At 47.0% G+C, this 13,533-nt stretch overlaps 1 protein-coding gene across 1 annotated transcript in view; it reads left to right on the plus strand.

Moving 5' to 3' along the window:
• Nucleotides 1-12,110: 12,110 nt before the first annotated feature.
• TTLL6 (tubulin tyrosine ligase like 6) overlaps nt 12,111-13,533 on the plus strand; it is a 33,117-nt gene continuing 31,694 nt past the window's right edge. Inside the window, exon 1 of the mRNA XM_082704738.1 lies at nt 12,111-12,160. The gene's annotated coding sequence lies outside the window, so the exon portion shown is untranslated. The remainder of the gene's footprint in view (nt 12,161-13,533) is intronic.

Genomic DNA, 13,533 nt, shown 5'->3' on the forward strand with positions numbered 1-13,533 from the left:
GCAGCGGCGCTTGCTGGGACTTGTAGTGCTCAGGTGACTGGGCACTATGTGGTTTTCGTTCATCCGGAAGAGTTCCCCAAGGAGCCTATTTCTTCCCCTAGAATGAGCCGTTTACTTACCTTGAAAAAAACAAAAAACAAAAAACAGAAGTTTATTTCTTTCAGTCCTGAACAAGAAAGGGCCATCTGGAGGTCATCTTCATTGTTCTCCTGCCTCTACATAGCACTTCACTAAGAGCCCTACAGATGAGACCCTCTTTGGCATTTAGTCATACTTCACCTGCTCCTAAAGGAGACCCAGCAATCTCCCTGAATGCCCCTGTTTCTGTGTTTCATCTTTCCCTTCCTATAAAGAAATTATTTTTTAGCATTAACTCTGCCAAGGTAGTGTTCTTAAATACAATAAGAATAAAGTCATTAGAGGGAATGCCTTATCCTTGATAAGTGATCAATCCCTGGCCTGTCTTCGACAAGTATCCTGTTAAGTCGGTTCGGCAGGAATCCCCCTCCCCCACCCTTGATGTCTTTTCTTAGTAATTTTCCACCCACTTGTCCTTATTGTATTTGGAGTTGAGTGCAATCTTTATCTATTGTAATGTTCCTATAGCAATACTCCTAGATAAAGCCTCTCTTAGTGGTTTAACAAGTTTCAGAGTAATTACTTCTTTAACACCGCAATTGCTATCTATGGGTGGTTAGAAGTGCCTCTTCTCCAAGGTGTAGTACCCATCTAATTCTGGAAAGAAACTTTCCATGCCATCTAACTGGGGAATTTATGCCCCTGAAGACATTTTACATTTCAGGCAGAAGAATAAGCATTCCTTATACTGCCTTAGCACAAAATTGGTGGCATTCAATTGAGAAGAATGGATGGCGGAAAATAGTAAGCCAGCAAACTTTTACTGCGGGTTCTGTTGAAAATTCAAATCACCTTCTGTGTCACCAAAATTATGCTCTTCCATTTTAAACTCTGTCTACAGGGATAAGTGTCCTCAGTCTCCCGGATATAGCTCCTTTAATTTTACTTACTAGCTTTTAAAAAAGCCCTTATTATTGACATCTCCTACACCCACACACCATACCATCCTTTTTTTTTTTTTTTAAAGATTTTTATTTATTTATTTGACAGACGGAGATCACAAGCAGACAGAGAAGCAGGCAGAGAGAGAGGAGGAAGCAGGCTCCCCGCTGAGCAGAGAGTCCAGTGCGGGGCTCGATCCCAGGACCCTGGGATCATGACCTGAGCTGAAGGCAGAGGCTTTAACCCACTGAGCCACCCAGGCGCCCCATACCATCCATATTAATACAACTATTTCATGGAACTTTTTTGCCTGGATGTTAAAAATGCAAATGAATCCACTGTGCATTTTAGAAGTCGTCTAGAAGAACCACCAGTTAAAAAAAAAAAAAAAAAAAGATTTTATTTTTGGGTGCCTGGGTGGCTCAGTTGTTAAGCGTCTGCCTTCGGCTCAGGTCATGATCTCAGGGTCCTGGGATTGACCCCATGTTGGGCTCCCTCCCCCGCTGAAAGCCTGCTTCTCCCTCTCCTACTCTCCCTGCTTGTGTTCCCTCTCTTGCTAGGTCTCTCTGTCAAATCTTAAAAAAAAAAAAAAAAAAAAAAGATTACTTAGTTGACAGATAGCAACAGAGGGAACACAAACATGGGGGAGATGGAAAGGGAGAAGCAGATGTGAGACTTGATCCCAGGACCCTGGGATCATGACCTGAGCTGAAGGCAGACGCTTAACTGACTGAGTCACCTTGGCATCCCAGAGCCACCAATTTTTCAATAGAAAGCATCACATGATGATAGCTCTATACTTTTCAAGACTCTTAGAACCCCTGGCCTCAAAATCCTTGTTTGGCTGTGCCCACCAATCCCAAGCTGTTATATCATGATTCTTATCCTATCCTACTCAACTTTTGCCTCTACCCTCACATTGAAAGATCCACCCCTTCCCCAAACCAAACTTCAAAGTCTCAATAAATACCACTGTTTTGTCCTTCTGCCCCAAGCTGGTACTATAACTTTGCCAAGATGGTGTATTCTCACTAAGGTAAGAATAATCTTAGGTTTGTCTTTTTAAGAAAGATTTATTTTTTCGCCAAAGACAAGGGAAGCAAGGGCAAATATGAACTACTAGGACTTCATCAAGATCAAAACCTTTTGCACAGCAAAGGAAACAGTCAACAAAACCAAAAGACAACTGACATAATGGGAGGAGATATTTGCAAGCGACATATCAGATAAAGGGCTAGTATCCAAAATCTATAAAGAAATTATCAAACTCGGGGCACCTGGGTGGCTCAGTGGGTTAAAGCCTCTGCCTTCAGCTCAGGTCATGATCCCAGGGTCCTGGGATCGAGCCCCGCATCTGACTCTCTGCTTGGCAGGGAGCCTGCTTCCTCCTCTCTCTCTGTCTGCCTCTCTGCCTACTTGTGATCTCTGTCTGTCAAATAAATAAATAAAATCTTAAAAAAAAAAAAAGAAATTATCAAACTCAACACCCAAAGAACAAATAATCCAATCAAGAAATAGGCAGAGAACATGAACAGACATTTCTGCAAAGAAGACATCCAGATGGCCAATAGACAAATGAAAAAGTGCTCCACATCACTCGGCATCAGGGAAATACAAATTAAAACCACAATGAGATACCACCTCACACCAGTCAGAATGGCTAAAATTAACAAGTCAGAAACAACTGATGCTGGTGAGGATGTGGAGAAAGGGGAACTCTCCCACACTGTTGATGGGAATGCAAGCTGGTGACGCCTCTCTGGAAAACAGTATGGAGGTTCTTGAAAAAGTTGAAAATAGAACTACCTTACGACCCAGCAATTGCACTACTGGGTATTTACCCTAGAGATACAAATGTAGTGATCAAAGAGGCAAGTGTCCTCAAATGTTTATAGCAGCAATGTCCACAATGGCCAAACTATGGAAAGAGCCGAGATGTCCAATGTCCATCAACAGATGAAACAGATGAATGGATAAAGAAGATATTGCAGCCATCAAAAGAAATCTTGCCATTTGCAACGATGTGGATGGAACTAGAGGGTATTACGCTGAGCAAAATAAGTCAGTCAGAGAAAGACAATTATTATATGATCTCCCTGATATAAGATTTTATTTGAGAGAGAGACAGTGAGAGAGAACATGAGCCAGGAGAAGGTCAGGGGGAAAAGCAGACCCCCCGTGGAGCTGGGACCCAATGCAGGACACGATCCTGGGACGCTGAGCTGAAGGCAGTTGCTTAACCAACTGAGCCAGCCAGGTCCCCCATAAGAAATTCTTAATTTGGGCGCCTGGGTGGCTCAGTAGGTTAAGCTGCTGCCTTCGGCTCAGGTCATGATCTCAGGGTCCTGGGATCGAGTCCTGCATCGGGCTCTCTGCTCAGCAGGGAGCCTGCTTCCCTCTCTCTCTCTGCCTGCCTCTCCGACTACTTGTGATTTCTCTCTGTCAAATAAATAAATAAAATCTTTAAAAAAAAAAGAAATTCTTAATTTCACAAAACAAACTGAGGGTTGCTGGGGGTTGGGGGGATAGGGAGAGGGTGGTTGGGTTATGGACGTTGGGGAAGATATGTGCTATGGTGAATGCTGTGAAGTGTGTAAGTCTGACTATTCACAGACCTGTACCCCTGAGGATAATAATACCTTATATGTTAATTAACAACAACAAAAAAGATTTATTTTTTCAAGGAGGGGAGGGGCAGAGGGAGAGAGAGAATCCTGAAGCGGACTCTCCACTGAGCGTGGAGCCCAACAGAGGGCTGGATCCCAGGACCCTCAGATCATGACCTGAGCTGAAATCAAGAGTCAGGTGCTCAGCCAACTGAGCCACCCAGGCTTCCCTCAGTTTTGTCTTATCAGAAGGTTGTTTTGGTGATACTTTGGGAAGCTAAATTTGATAGCATAGAATAAAAAAATTAATTAGTCTGATTTATTTCTGATAGGAATGTCAAGGGAGAGCTACAAGTACAACTGGATAGTGAAGAAATGGGAATTGATACTCATACCTACAGGGAAAATCCTCCATTTCTATCTTCAAGTGTTGGGAATGGAGACAAACAAAGACTGGGGCTGGGAGTAGTTATTTTGTCCTTGAAACAGTGGGTTTTCTCATTTACTCCTTATAAGGGAAGCCCTTTTATTATCCCCATTTCACAGATGAGACAATTGAGGCTTGGAGATGTACAGTTACTTGCACAGGCTTACCTGGCTAGTGTTATCAGAAGGCTCTATACCAAGCATTCTGATTCAAGCAACTTTGGTCCTAATGGTGACACTCACTAGACTCTTTGTACCAGAGTTCAATAATCCATAAGGGCAGACCAGGGCATAAATGAGTATGATGCCACATGATAGTGGCTTTAGAAGAGGGATTACACAGTGTTAAGGTAGCATGGCATTAATTTTAAAGTTTCAAAAAAAGGTGTTAGAGAAAAAATTATTCTGAAGCCTATTAAAACAGTAAGGAAAATTTTATTTGGGATGATTGCAATAAGAACATTACAAAAGGGGAGAGAGACTGTGCTTAGTTCCCCAAAAAATGAGGACAAGTGGGGATTTACAGCTGTCAGGGAGGATGAGGGAGTCAATGGACAAAAAATTACAAGAGGAGACTTCAAGAATGGGGGATTCTGAGACGCCTGGGTGGCTCAGTTGGTTAAGCATCTGCTTTCAGCTCAGGTCATGATCCCAGGGTCCTGGGACTGAGTCCTGGCATCGGGCTCCTTGCTTGGCAGGGGGAACCTGCTTCTTCCTCTGCCTTCTGCTCCCTCTGCTTGTGCTCTCTACCCCTCCCTCTGACAAATAAATAAAATCTTTTTTTTTTTTCCTCCAGAACGCTTTTTTTTTTTTTTTTTTTTAGATTTTATTTATTTATTTGAGAGAGAGAGAGAGAGTGTGTGAGAGGGGAGAGGTCAAAGAGAGAACAGACTCCCGATGTGGGACTTGATCCTGGGACTCCAGGATCATGACTTGAGCTGAAGGCAGTTGCTTAACCAACTGAGCCACCCAGGCACCCCAAATAAATAAAATCTTAAAAAAAAAAAAAAAAAAAAAAGAATGGGAGATTCTTCCTGAACTGGTTTAATAGGATTCTTGCTGAAGGCAGACTAAGGATTGATCAAATTTCAAGAATAAGGATTCTTGGGGCGCCTGGGTAGCTCAGTGGTTAAGCGTCTGCCTTCAGCTCAGGTTGCGATCCTGGGGTCCTGGGATGGAGCCCCACATCCAGCTCCCTGCTGCTTGGGAAGCTTGCTTCTCCCTCTCCCACTCTCCCTGCTTGTGTTCCTTCTCTCATTGTGTCTCTCTGTCAAATAAATAAATAAATAAATAAATAAGGATTCTCTCTAAGCTGATTTTTGCTGAAATTGGACTTGAAAGAGGATTTCAACTACCTCCATTTTGACCTCAGTCTGTACTTTCTAATTAAGTTCTTTCCCACCTATCTCTTAACTCAGGCAAAAGACCCTGCAGGCAAAGCATCCCGCTATGGGAACTGAAACTACCCCCCCCCCCCAAGCTACAAGGACCACCCAGAGCCAGCAGGACCCAACAGGGCTAACCCCCAAGACAATGATCAACCTGACCTTTACTGCCCACCTGTTTGTACCACCAACCTTTCTCTCACATTTTTCCTATCTAAACCTCTAACTATTTTCAGGACTTTGGTGACAGTCCTTGAGACTGTCCACTGACTTCCTCATGTTGGCCTCCCTGAAATAAATTTCTTGTTTCTCCATGACTTGTCTCTCTGCCTTTGGATTTTGTCAGTGGTAAGTGGAAGCACCAGGTCTGTTTGGGGGTCCCAGAACCCAGTGCCCTTGCACCCCAGGACCCCAGCTGCAGACTTGGCAAAGACAGACACAGAAGCCCAAGGTTGAGACCTCATCCAGAAGAGGGCTCAGAGGAGCCTAAGTGACTAAAGTTTGGTCAAAGAGAGAGTCTTTATCAAAGGAGACATTTGATTTACTTGAATAGCAAGCTTGGCCACAGAAAAAGGGATGGGAACAAAATTTGACATGGAGGGAATAGTCATCTACAGCAGTGTTGTCCAGTAGCATCTCTGCGGTGACGGAAATGCTCCTTACCTACACTATCTGATCTGGTAACCACTAACCACATGTGGCTACCGAGTGCTTGAAATGTGGCTATTGCAACTGGGAACTGGGTTTTTTATGGAGTTTAAATTTATTTTACGGGAGAGAATCAGATTTAATAGGATATGTATGTACGTATGGGGAAGCCAAACAGACGTGGAAATTCTCTATTCAACTGAAATTCACTCATGTACTTGTTTATTTATTTCCAAAGATCTTATTCATTTTTTTAAAAGATTTTTATTTACAGAGAGAGATCACAAGTAGACAGAGAGGCAGGCAGAGAGAGAGGAAGGGAAGCAGGCTCCCCGCTGAGCAGAGAGTCCGACGCCGGACTTGATCCCAGGACCCCGAGATCATGACCTGAGCCGAAGGCAGCGGCTTAACCCACTGACAGAAAGAGAGACATAGCGAGAGAGAGAACACAAGCAGAGAGAGTGGGAGAGGGAGAAGCAGGCTTCTACCAGAGCAGGGAGCCCGAGGCAGGGCTCAATCCCAAATTCCTGGGATCATGACCTGAGCTGAAGGCAGACACTTAACGATTGAGCCACCTAGGTGCCCCAGAAATTTATTTTTTAAAAAGATTGTATTTATTTATTTGAGAGAGAGAGAGTGCACGAGCAGGGAGAGGGACAGAAGAGGGAGGGGGGAGAGAATCCCAAGCAGTGTTCTGCCTGTTCTCGAGCCCTACTCAGAGCTCAATCTCATGACGCTGAGATCATAACCTGAGCCCCATTCAAGAGTCCGATGCTTAACCGACTGAGCCACCCAGGTGCTCCTGAAACTGCAGTTTAAACAGACATACATGCTCACTGTCCTTGCTGGTGCGTATCTGGAGCATGAGTGACAGGGGAGTGGACTATGGGGAGAAGAGGCAGGCAGCCTACAAGGTGTCCACGCAGCAGTAGTAGCTGCTTACTTTCACCTCTGCCCTCAGCTCCAGCCCTGCCCGGCTCTACCCAGTGGCAATGACTCTGGCCTTTGGACTCTCAACTCCTTGAAAAAAGAGGGTGAGGGAGGAATGTTATCACGGAAGCTTGCTGTCTCTGTAACCCACCTAGAATTCTCTAAGTGGATGCCTTACAGAGTACAGAGAGTTTCTATGCCTGGATTTGAGAAAGAGAAGGACTGAACAATCATTGGAAAGAAGGAGACTACTAACTAGGTTAGGATGCTGTTGGGTTTTCTCCATGTGCAGGTCAAGTATGGTGTTTTATAACCTGGAGAAACAGGAGCCGGTATGCCTCACCTTAATCCTGTGTCTAGAATGTGTGGGCAAACCAAGTCACCTGTTACATACTTCAGGGAATGTTAATATTTAAAGGTGCTTTGCAGGGCACCTGAGTGGCTCAGTGGGTTAAGTCTCTGCCTTGAGCTTAGGTCATGATCTCAGGGTCCTGGGATCAAACCCTGAGCCCACACTCCCCCCATCCTCTGCTCAGCAGGAAGCCAGCTTCCCCTTTCTCTCTGCCTGCCTCTCTGCCTACTTGTGATCTCTCTCTGTGACAAATAAATAAATATGATCTTTAAAAAAAAAAAAAGGTGTTTTGCAGGGGTCCCTGTAAGAACTTGGGAGGGCTATCTGTTTTAAAACACAATGTTAAATAAACTAAAAGGGAGAGAGAGAGAGATTTCTTAATCCCACCCATACTTTCAAAACTTCTGTCTGTAGAGAAAAACCTCTCTGTTGGACCCCCTCCCTTGGTTAGCTGATTTGAATTGATTCTATAAGAATTATTTTACAACTCTGTAAATTGTAGGTAACTGATAGGCAAGGAATTCCTGTCTGGTTTGACAGAGGTTTGACTGTTTTCCCTTCTTCCCTTGGGGGGGTGGGGGGGGAGGCAGTTTTTGCATCCATTTACAATTTCTTTCAATATTCCTTTTGCCAGGCAAATTGTGCTGCTTTTTTTGAACCAGCGGAACCGTTGGTTCCCTCACTGACTGAATTACATAAAATCTTTAACACGTGCACATTTTTAAAATTAAAGATTTTATTTATTTGAGAGAGAGAGATAGCAAGAGTGGGGGTAGGGGCAGAGGGAGAGGAAGAAGCCCTGTGGGGCTCCACCCTGGGATCATGACCTGAGCCCAGGGCAGACGCTTAATGACTGAGCCACCCAGGTGCCCCAACAATGAACGATTTTACCATAATTTACTTCACCATTCTCTAACCATTGAATATTTAAGTTCTTCATTAAATAATTTTTTGAAGAGCAAAGATTGTATGTGAATTTAACTGCTTGTAAGTCTGGATTAGACTAGATACTATTTTTTTTACGTATAAAACGATACCACTGTGCAAGAAAGAGGACTTCATACTATATACTCATTTCATACACACACGTATTGTTGGACCCACCAAAAATAAATGTTCACAGGAAATGGATGCTCCAAGCTCTCTGAAGAAAAATAAAAAGGCAAGTGTGACCGCAGGGGGTCCTTCAGCTACATGTGGTACACACATCAGTGCGTGTGTCTGTGTGGTTTCCAAGGTGCCCGGCAAAATGCTTTGCACACAGGAAGTATTCAAGTAATGCACTTTCAACTTCACATGCAAAAGGACACTTTCTATAGAACTTGCTTCTAAGATCCATCCAGACCAGGAAGAGGATGGGCTGAAAACAAGGATTAACAGCTCATTTCAGGGAGAGTGGTTTCCCCCAGAAGGAAAAGGGGAAGATGACAAAGGACAAGATAAAGGCAGAAGCCCAGAAGTTCCATTGCTCGAGGGCAAGCAGCCCCATTCCCTGGGGCTCAGTCGGCCCCATCAGCTACACAGTAAAGTGGGAGTGCTGGGCAGCAGTCTCTGTTTCACCAGTAACGGGTAGTAAGATTGTGTGAAGGAGGGAGTAGTGGGTTCTATGAACTCACTGCAAGGCCTTGGTCGAGCCACTACATTTTTCTGGGCCTCGATTTCCTTTTCTAAATAGAATTCAAGGGAAATACTTGATTTTTAAGAGCGTTTCTAATTAACAGGAATTCTGATTCTGTGACTGTACACACTTCCAGAACATGCCCTCATACCTTGCAGACCTAAAGCAAAGAAACAAAAACAAAAAAACAAGACAACAACAACAAAACCCCAAAACTGGGGTATGGGGGGGGGGAGATTTTCTAAGAATATTTGTCTCATTTCCACTCCCTATTCCATTCCGGGTACATATACCAAGACTTTCTTTGGCACAGACAGGAGCGGGACGCTCTTTGACTTCCCCGTTAACAACTTAGAAGGAAATTGCCTGGGTGACTCAGTGGGTTAAAGCCTCTGCCTTTGGCTCAGGTCATGATCCCAGGGTCCTGGAATCGAGCCCCACGTCGGGCTCTCTGCTCCGAGGGGAGCCTGCTTCCTCCTCTCTCTCTCTGCCTGCCTCTCTGCCTACTTGTGATCTCTGTCAAATAAATAATAGAATATTAAAAAAAAAAAAACACTTTAGAGGAAGAGTCCTAAGCTGAGAAAAAAGAGTGTGTGTGTCAACTGTAGAGCAAACAACATTCCGAGGATTTTGTTATTGTCTTGTTAGTTAGTCAGGTAGGTGTCTTAGGAACAAACAGCGAAAACAAGTTTCATACCTCTATGTCCTGCTGTCTCCCTTGTACACTCTGGCCTCTTGAGCTCAGGGGAGGGGACACAGTCCCAATTTTGTGACTCCTGAAAGGGAGACCCCCACATACTCCTTCAAACTTTTACACCCAGGCCCAGAAAAACCCTAGGTGTTTGCCTAGGGGATTTGTCTTCCTCCCCCCACCCCTTTTAAGATTTATTTATTTATTTGTGGAATGAAGGGGAGGGGCAGAGGGATAGAGACTCTCAGGCAGACTTCCTGCTGAGTACTGAGCCCCACACTGGGTTCAACCTCAGGACCCCACCCCCGCCCACCGATCATGACCTGAGTGGAAATCAAGAGTCAGACCCTAACTGACCTAACCCCCCAGGTGCTCCGGACCTCAGGGAATTTTCTGTTTTGGGTTTGCCTGGCACAAATCACTGATGCTTTCTGATTTCCTGGCTGTCACTCTGGCCCTGGAGGGGATGCCTGACAGGGTCGAAGCCGGCTTTGCTCTCCATTGAGGACAGGTCTATGGTTCATCCCGTGTTTGTTCCCGTCATCACCCCTGAAAGGACAGGGGTGCCAGCCTCTGGCCTATTAACTCCCGCTGTCGCCAACCCTCTCATAAATAACCAGTTGTCAGGGATTTTAATGGAAACCCTCTGGAAGCTGTAAATCTTTGCGGCTCCGTCCTGCATCCTTTCCCTCATTTCCATCACAATATCGCTCCAGAGGGACCCGAGACCAAAGCAGGAGCTTGGCAGGGCAGATTGGTAGGACACTGGGGAAAGAAAGAGGCGGGGTGGGGGAGGGGAAAAGAGCTGGGACAGTTGGTCCTAGGGAAGCATCTGCTCTGGGCCGGTTGATGACAGTCACCTGGGCCTGCTAGGCCCTGGAGAGGGGGCAGGGCAAGATAGCCCAGGGCCACCTGGAGGGAAGGGGGAAGAGGGAAGAGGATAAGATGGCAGAGAGGTTTCTGGAAGAGCAGCAGAAGGACTGCAAGATCCACCTCAGGCCCTCCAGGGTCTATTTAAGCATCTTGAACCAGACTTTCATTCTGCTGGGGGCTAAGCCATGACTTTGCCTGTCCAGACACATAGCAGGTAAAAGGGCAGTGTCCTGTGCTGGCAGGAAAACTTCCTCCAACTTGGGTCCAAAAGGCAACAGTTTATTTCTCTGCATAGGAGAGCACTCAGTAGTGAGAACCTGTCCAAATAGCTAGGCATAAAGGTTTAACATATATCCCTTTTCTAAGGGGTGGGAGTTAGGGCTTCAAAATGGGCCCCTAGTGAGATTTGTTTACACAATTTTTGGCCTGTCCATATGTCCAAGGACAGAGCCTGCCTGCCTGGAGATTTCCCACAGGGTTTAGGGTATGTATGAGCCAGAGGGCCAGCTGACTGTTGTAATTATACATTCCCGCAGCATCAATTCAAGCATCTGGAAATCTCCAGAACGAGAGGGATGGATATATGGGCAACAAGAATCTTTGACTCGATCCCTAAGAGAGTTTCCTAAAAACACTGTGGTTCAGGAATTTTAAACCGATCCTTTTTCACCAATCCCGAACTAACCCAGGCAAAACCAGGTCTACCAGCTGTCAGTCCTTTGCAGGCAGCCTGGCACGCATCGGTCTGGGCTTAGACAGGTGGAAACGGAAGGAAACTACATTATTTGAATCCAGATTCCCTACCTGCCAGACGACAGCCAAAATGTCGCTGGGAGAAGCCAAGACCCCAGAGCTCTGGGCGGCCCTCTCTCTCTTGGGCCAGGCTTCCCTCTCTTTGAGATGTCATGATTTAAGAAGCCAAAGAGGTTCATTGGCAGGTTTACGATTAGCTACTTTACTGTTAGAGACGCTGAGCCCAGAGAGAGGTTCGATGACACATGTGCCTGAGGTCTTGACTGGGGTCTCAATCCCGTGCTCTTTGCAGGGCTTTCCCCCGGCCCTGGTTTCGGTTATTTACCCTCCCGCGAGGGCCTGGATACAGAGCGGCCCGGCTCAGCGGAAACCCAACCGCCGATCCCTCCGTAGCAGCTGCAGCTTCTGAAGACCGCGGTTCGAGTCCGCTGGGCCCTGGGGCTCCGGCTGCGCCTGCGCACGACGCCCAGACGGCGCGGGCGGGGGAGGGCGGGGACCCCCGCGGGGTTGCGGGTAGTGCGGCCCGCGAGCGCTGGGAGCGCGGCCCAAGCGTCCTCCGCGTCTCCCGGGACAACCTCGGGCGCTGCCCTCTCAGAGAGCCGGGCGGTTAATTGGATTCGGGAGGTGGGGGCACGGCAGCCTACCGCTGGGGCCAATCGACGACCTAGAAAGCCCTATATGCAAATACAAGAGGGCTGGGCGCACCCCAAGTTAGGAGGAGCGAGGGTTGGGTGCGCGGGTTGTCGAGCAGCCAATGGGAGCGTGTCTCCTTAATCTTTTGAGGAGGGGCCCCGCAGGTGTAGTTGCCAGCGGTACGGGCAGCAGAGCCCGGGCAAGACCCGGGAGTAGGAATCGCGGGTAAGAGCCCCCCAAGCTCGGTGCTGGCCCTAGATCGTGGCCTTCTAGTGTCTCCCCGCCGAAAACCGGGTCCGTCGTACCCCCAACCCCCCTCAAAGCCCAGTTCCCCAGGGTTACCCCTTCCGCCCTCCCCAGTGGCGCTCTACCTCCAAAGCCACTCACCCTCCCGGTCCCTGTCCTCCCTTGGCGGGGTAGCTCGTCTCTTCCCAGCCCCATCCTCGCGTTCACCTCTGAAAGACCCTCGTTCCCTTTCTCATCCTCAAGACTCCGATGATGCCAAGATCTTGTTCACACGCCAACTCTTCTTTCCCTAGTTCCATATTCCCTCCTGTCCCTACCGTCCCTCACTTCCTGCCCCCCCCCCCATTTCCCAAACCCGGTGCGCCCGGGGAGCTGTTCCGTGGATACCAGAGATCCCTGGGAATCACAAAACTCTCTCTGCCTCCTGCTTCCCTATCCCTGGGTCCTTCTCCCCATCACCTTTCTTCCTTTGTCTGGAGAAATCTTTCAGAGAGACATTTCTGTTTTGAATAGCCAGCGCAGCCCTCTGCAAATATTCCTACCTCTCCTTTCCAGCCCCCCTCCCCCTTCCAGTATTCTTTATCACCTCCTTTAAAAAAATTATTTATTCATTTGATAGAGACACAGGGAGAGAGGGAGTACAGCAAGGGAGAGTGGGAGAGGAAGAGAGAGAAGCAGGCTTCAGCAGAGCAGGGAGCACGATGTGGGACTCGATCCCAAGACTCTGGGATCATGACCCATCCGGAGGCAGACTCTTAACCACCGACCCACCCAGGCACAACTATTTCTCATCTTCTGAAGGAGAATTCTACTAGGCTTGAGGAATGTTCTCCTTTGGGATTGGAATAGTAGGGAAAATGTAACTTACATCTGGGGACCACGTGGAAGAGAGCTAACGTTTACTAAGACCCAGCCTGTGCCAGGCACCTCAAGAAGTTATTTAATAGGTGCACCAACCCTACTGTTCTATTTTATATATATATGTGTTTTTAAGATTTTATTATTTATTTATTTATTTGACAGACAGAGATCACAAGTAGGCAGAGAGGCAGGCAGAGAGGTGTGGGGGGAAGCAGGCTCCCCAAGGAGCAGAGAGTCTGGTGTGGGGCTTGATCCCGGGACCCTGAGATTATGACCTGAGCTGAAGGCAGAGGCTTTAACCCACTGAGCCACCCAGATGCCCCATTGCTCTCCATTTTTAGCAGAATAAAAAATGTCATCTGAGTCCACAAGATTCTTAGTGTTTCCAGGGAATGGGGTGAGTCATTCTTAGCACTTCTTACTGGCCCATTCCTTGAGCAACTGAGTTCCCCCATCCCTCCCTTGTTAGTCCATGTCTTGCCAAGAACCTA

This window comes from Mustela nivalis (assembly GCF_964662115.1).
Source record: "Mustela nivalis genome assembly, chromosome: 17".
Classification (NCBI taxonomy): domain Eukaryota; kingdom Metazoa; phylum Chordata; class Mammalia; order Carnivora; family Mustelidae; genus Mustela; species Mustela nivalis.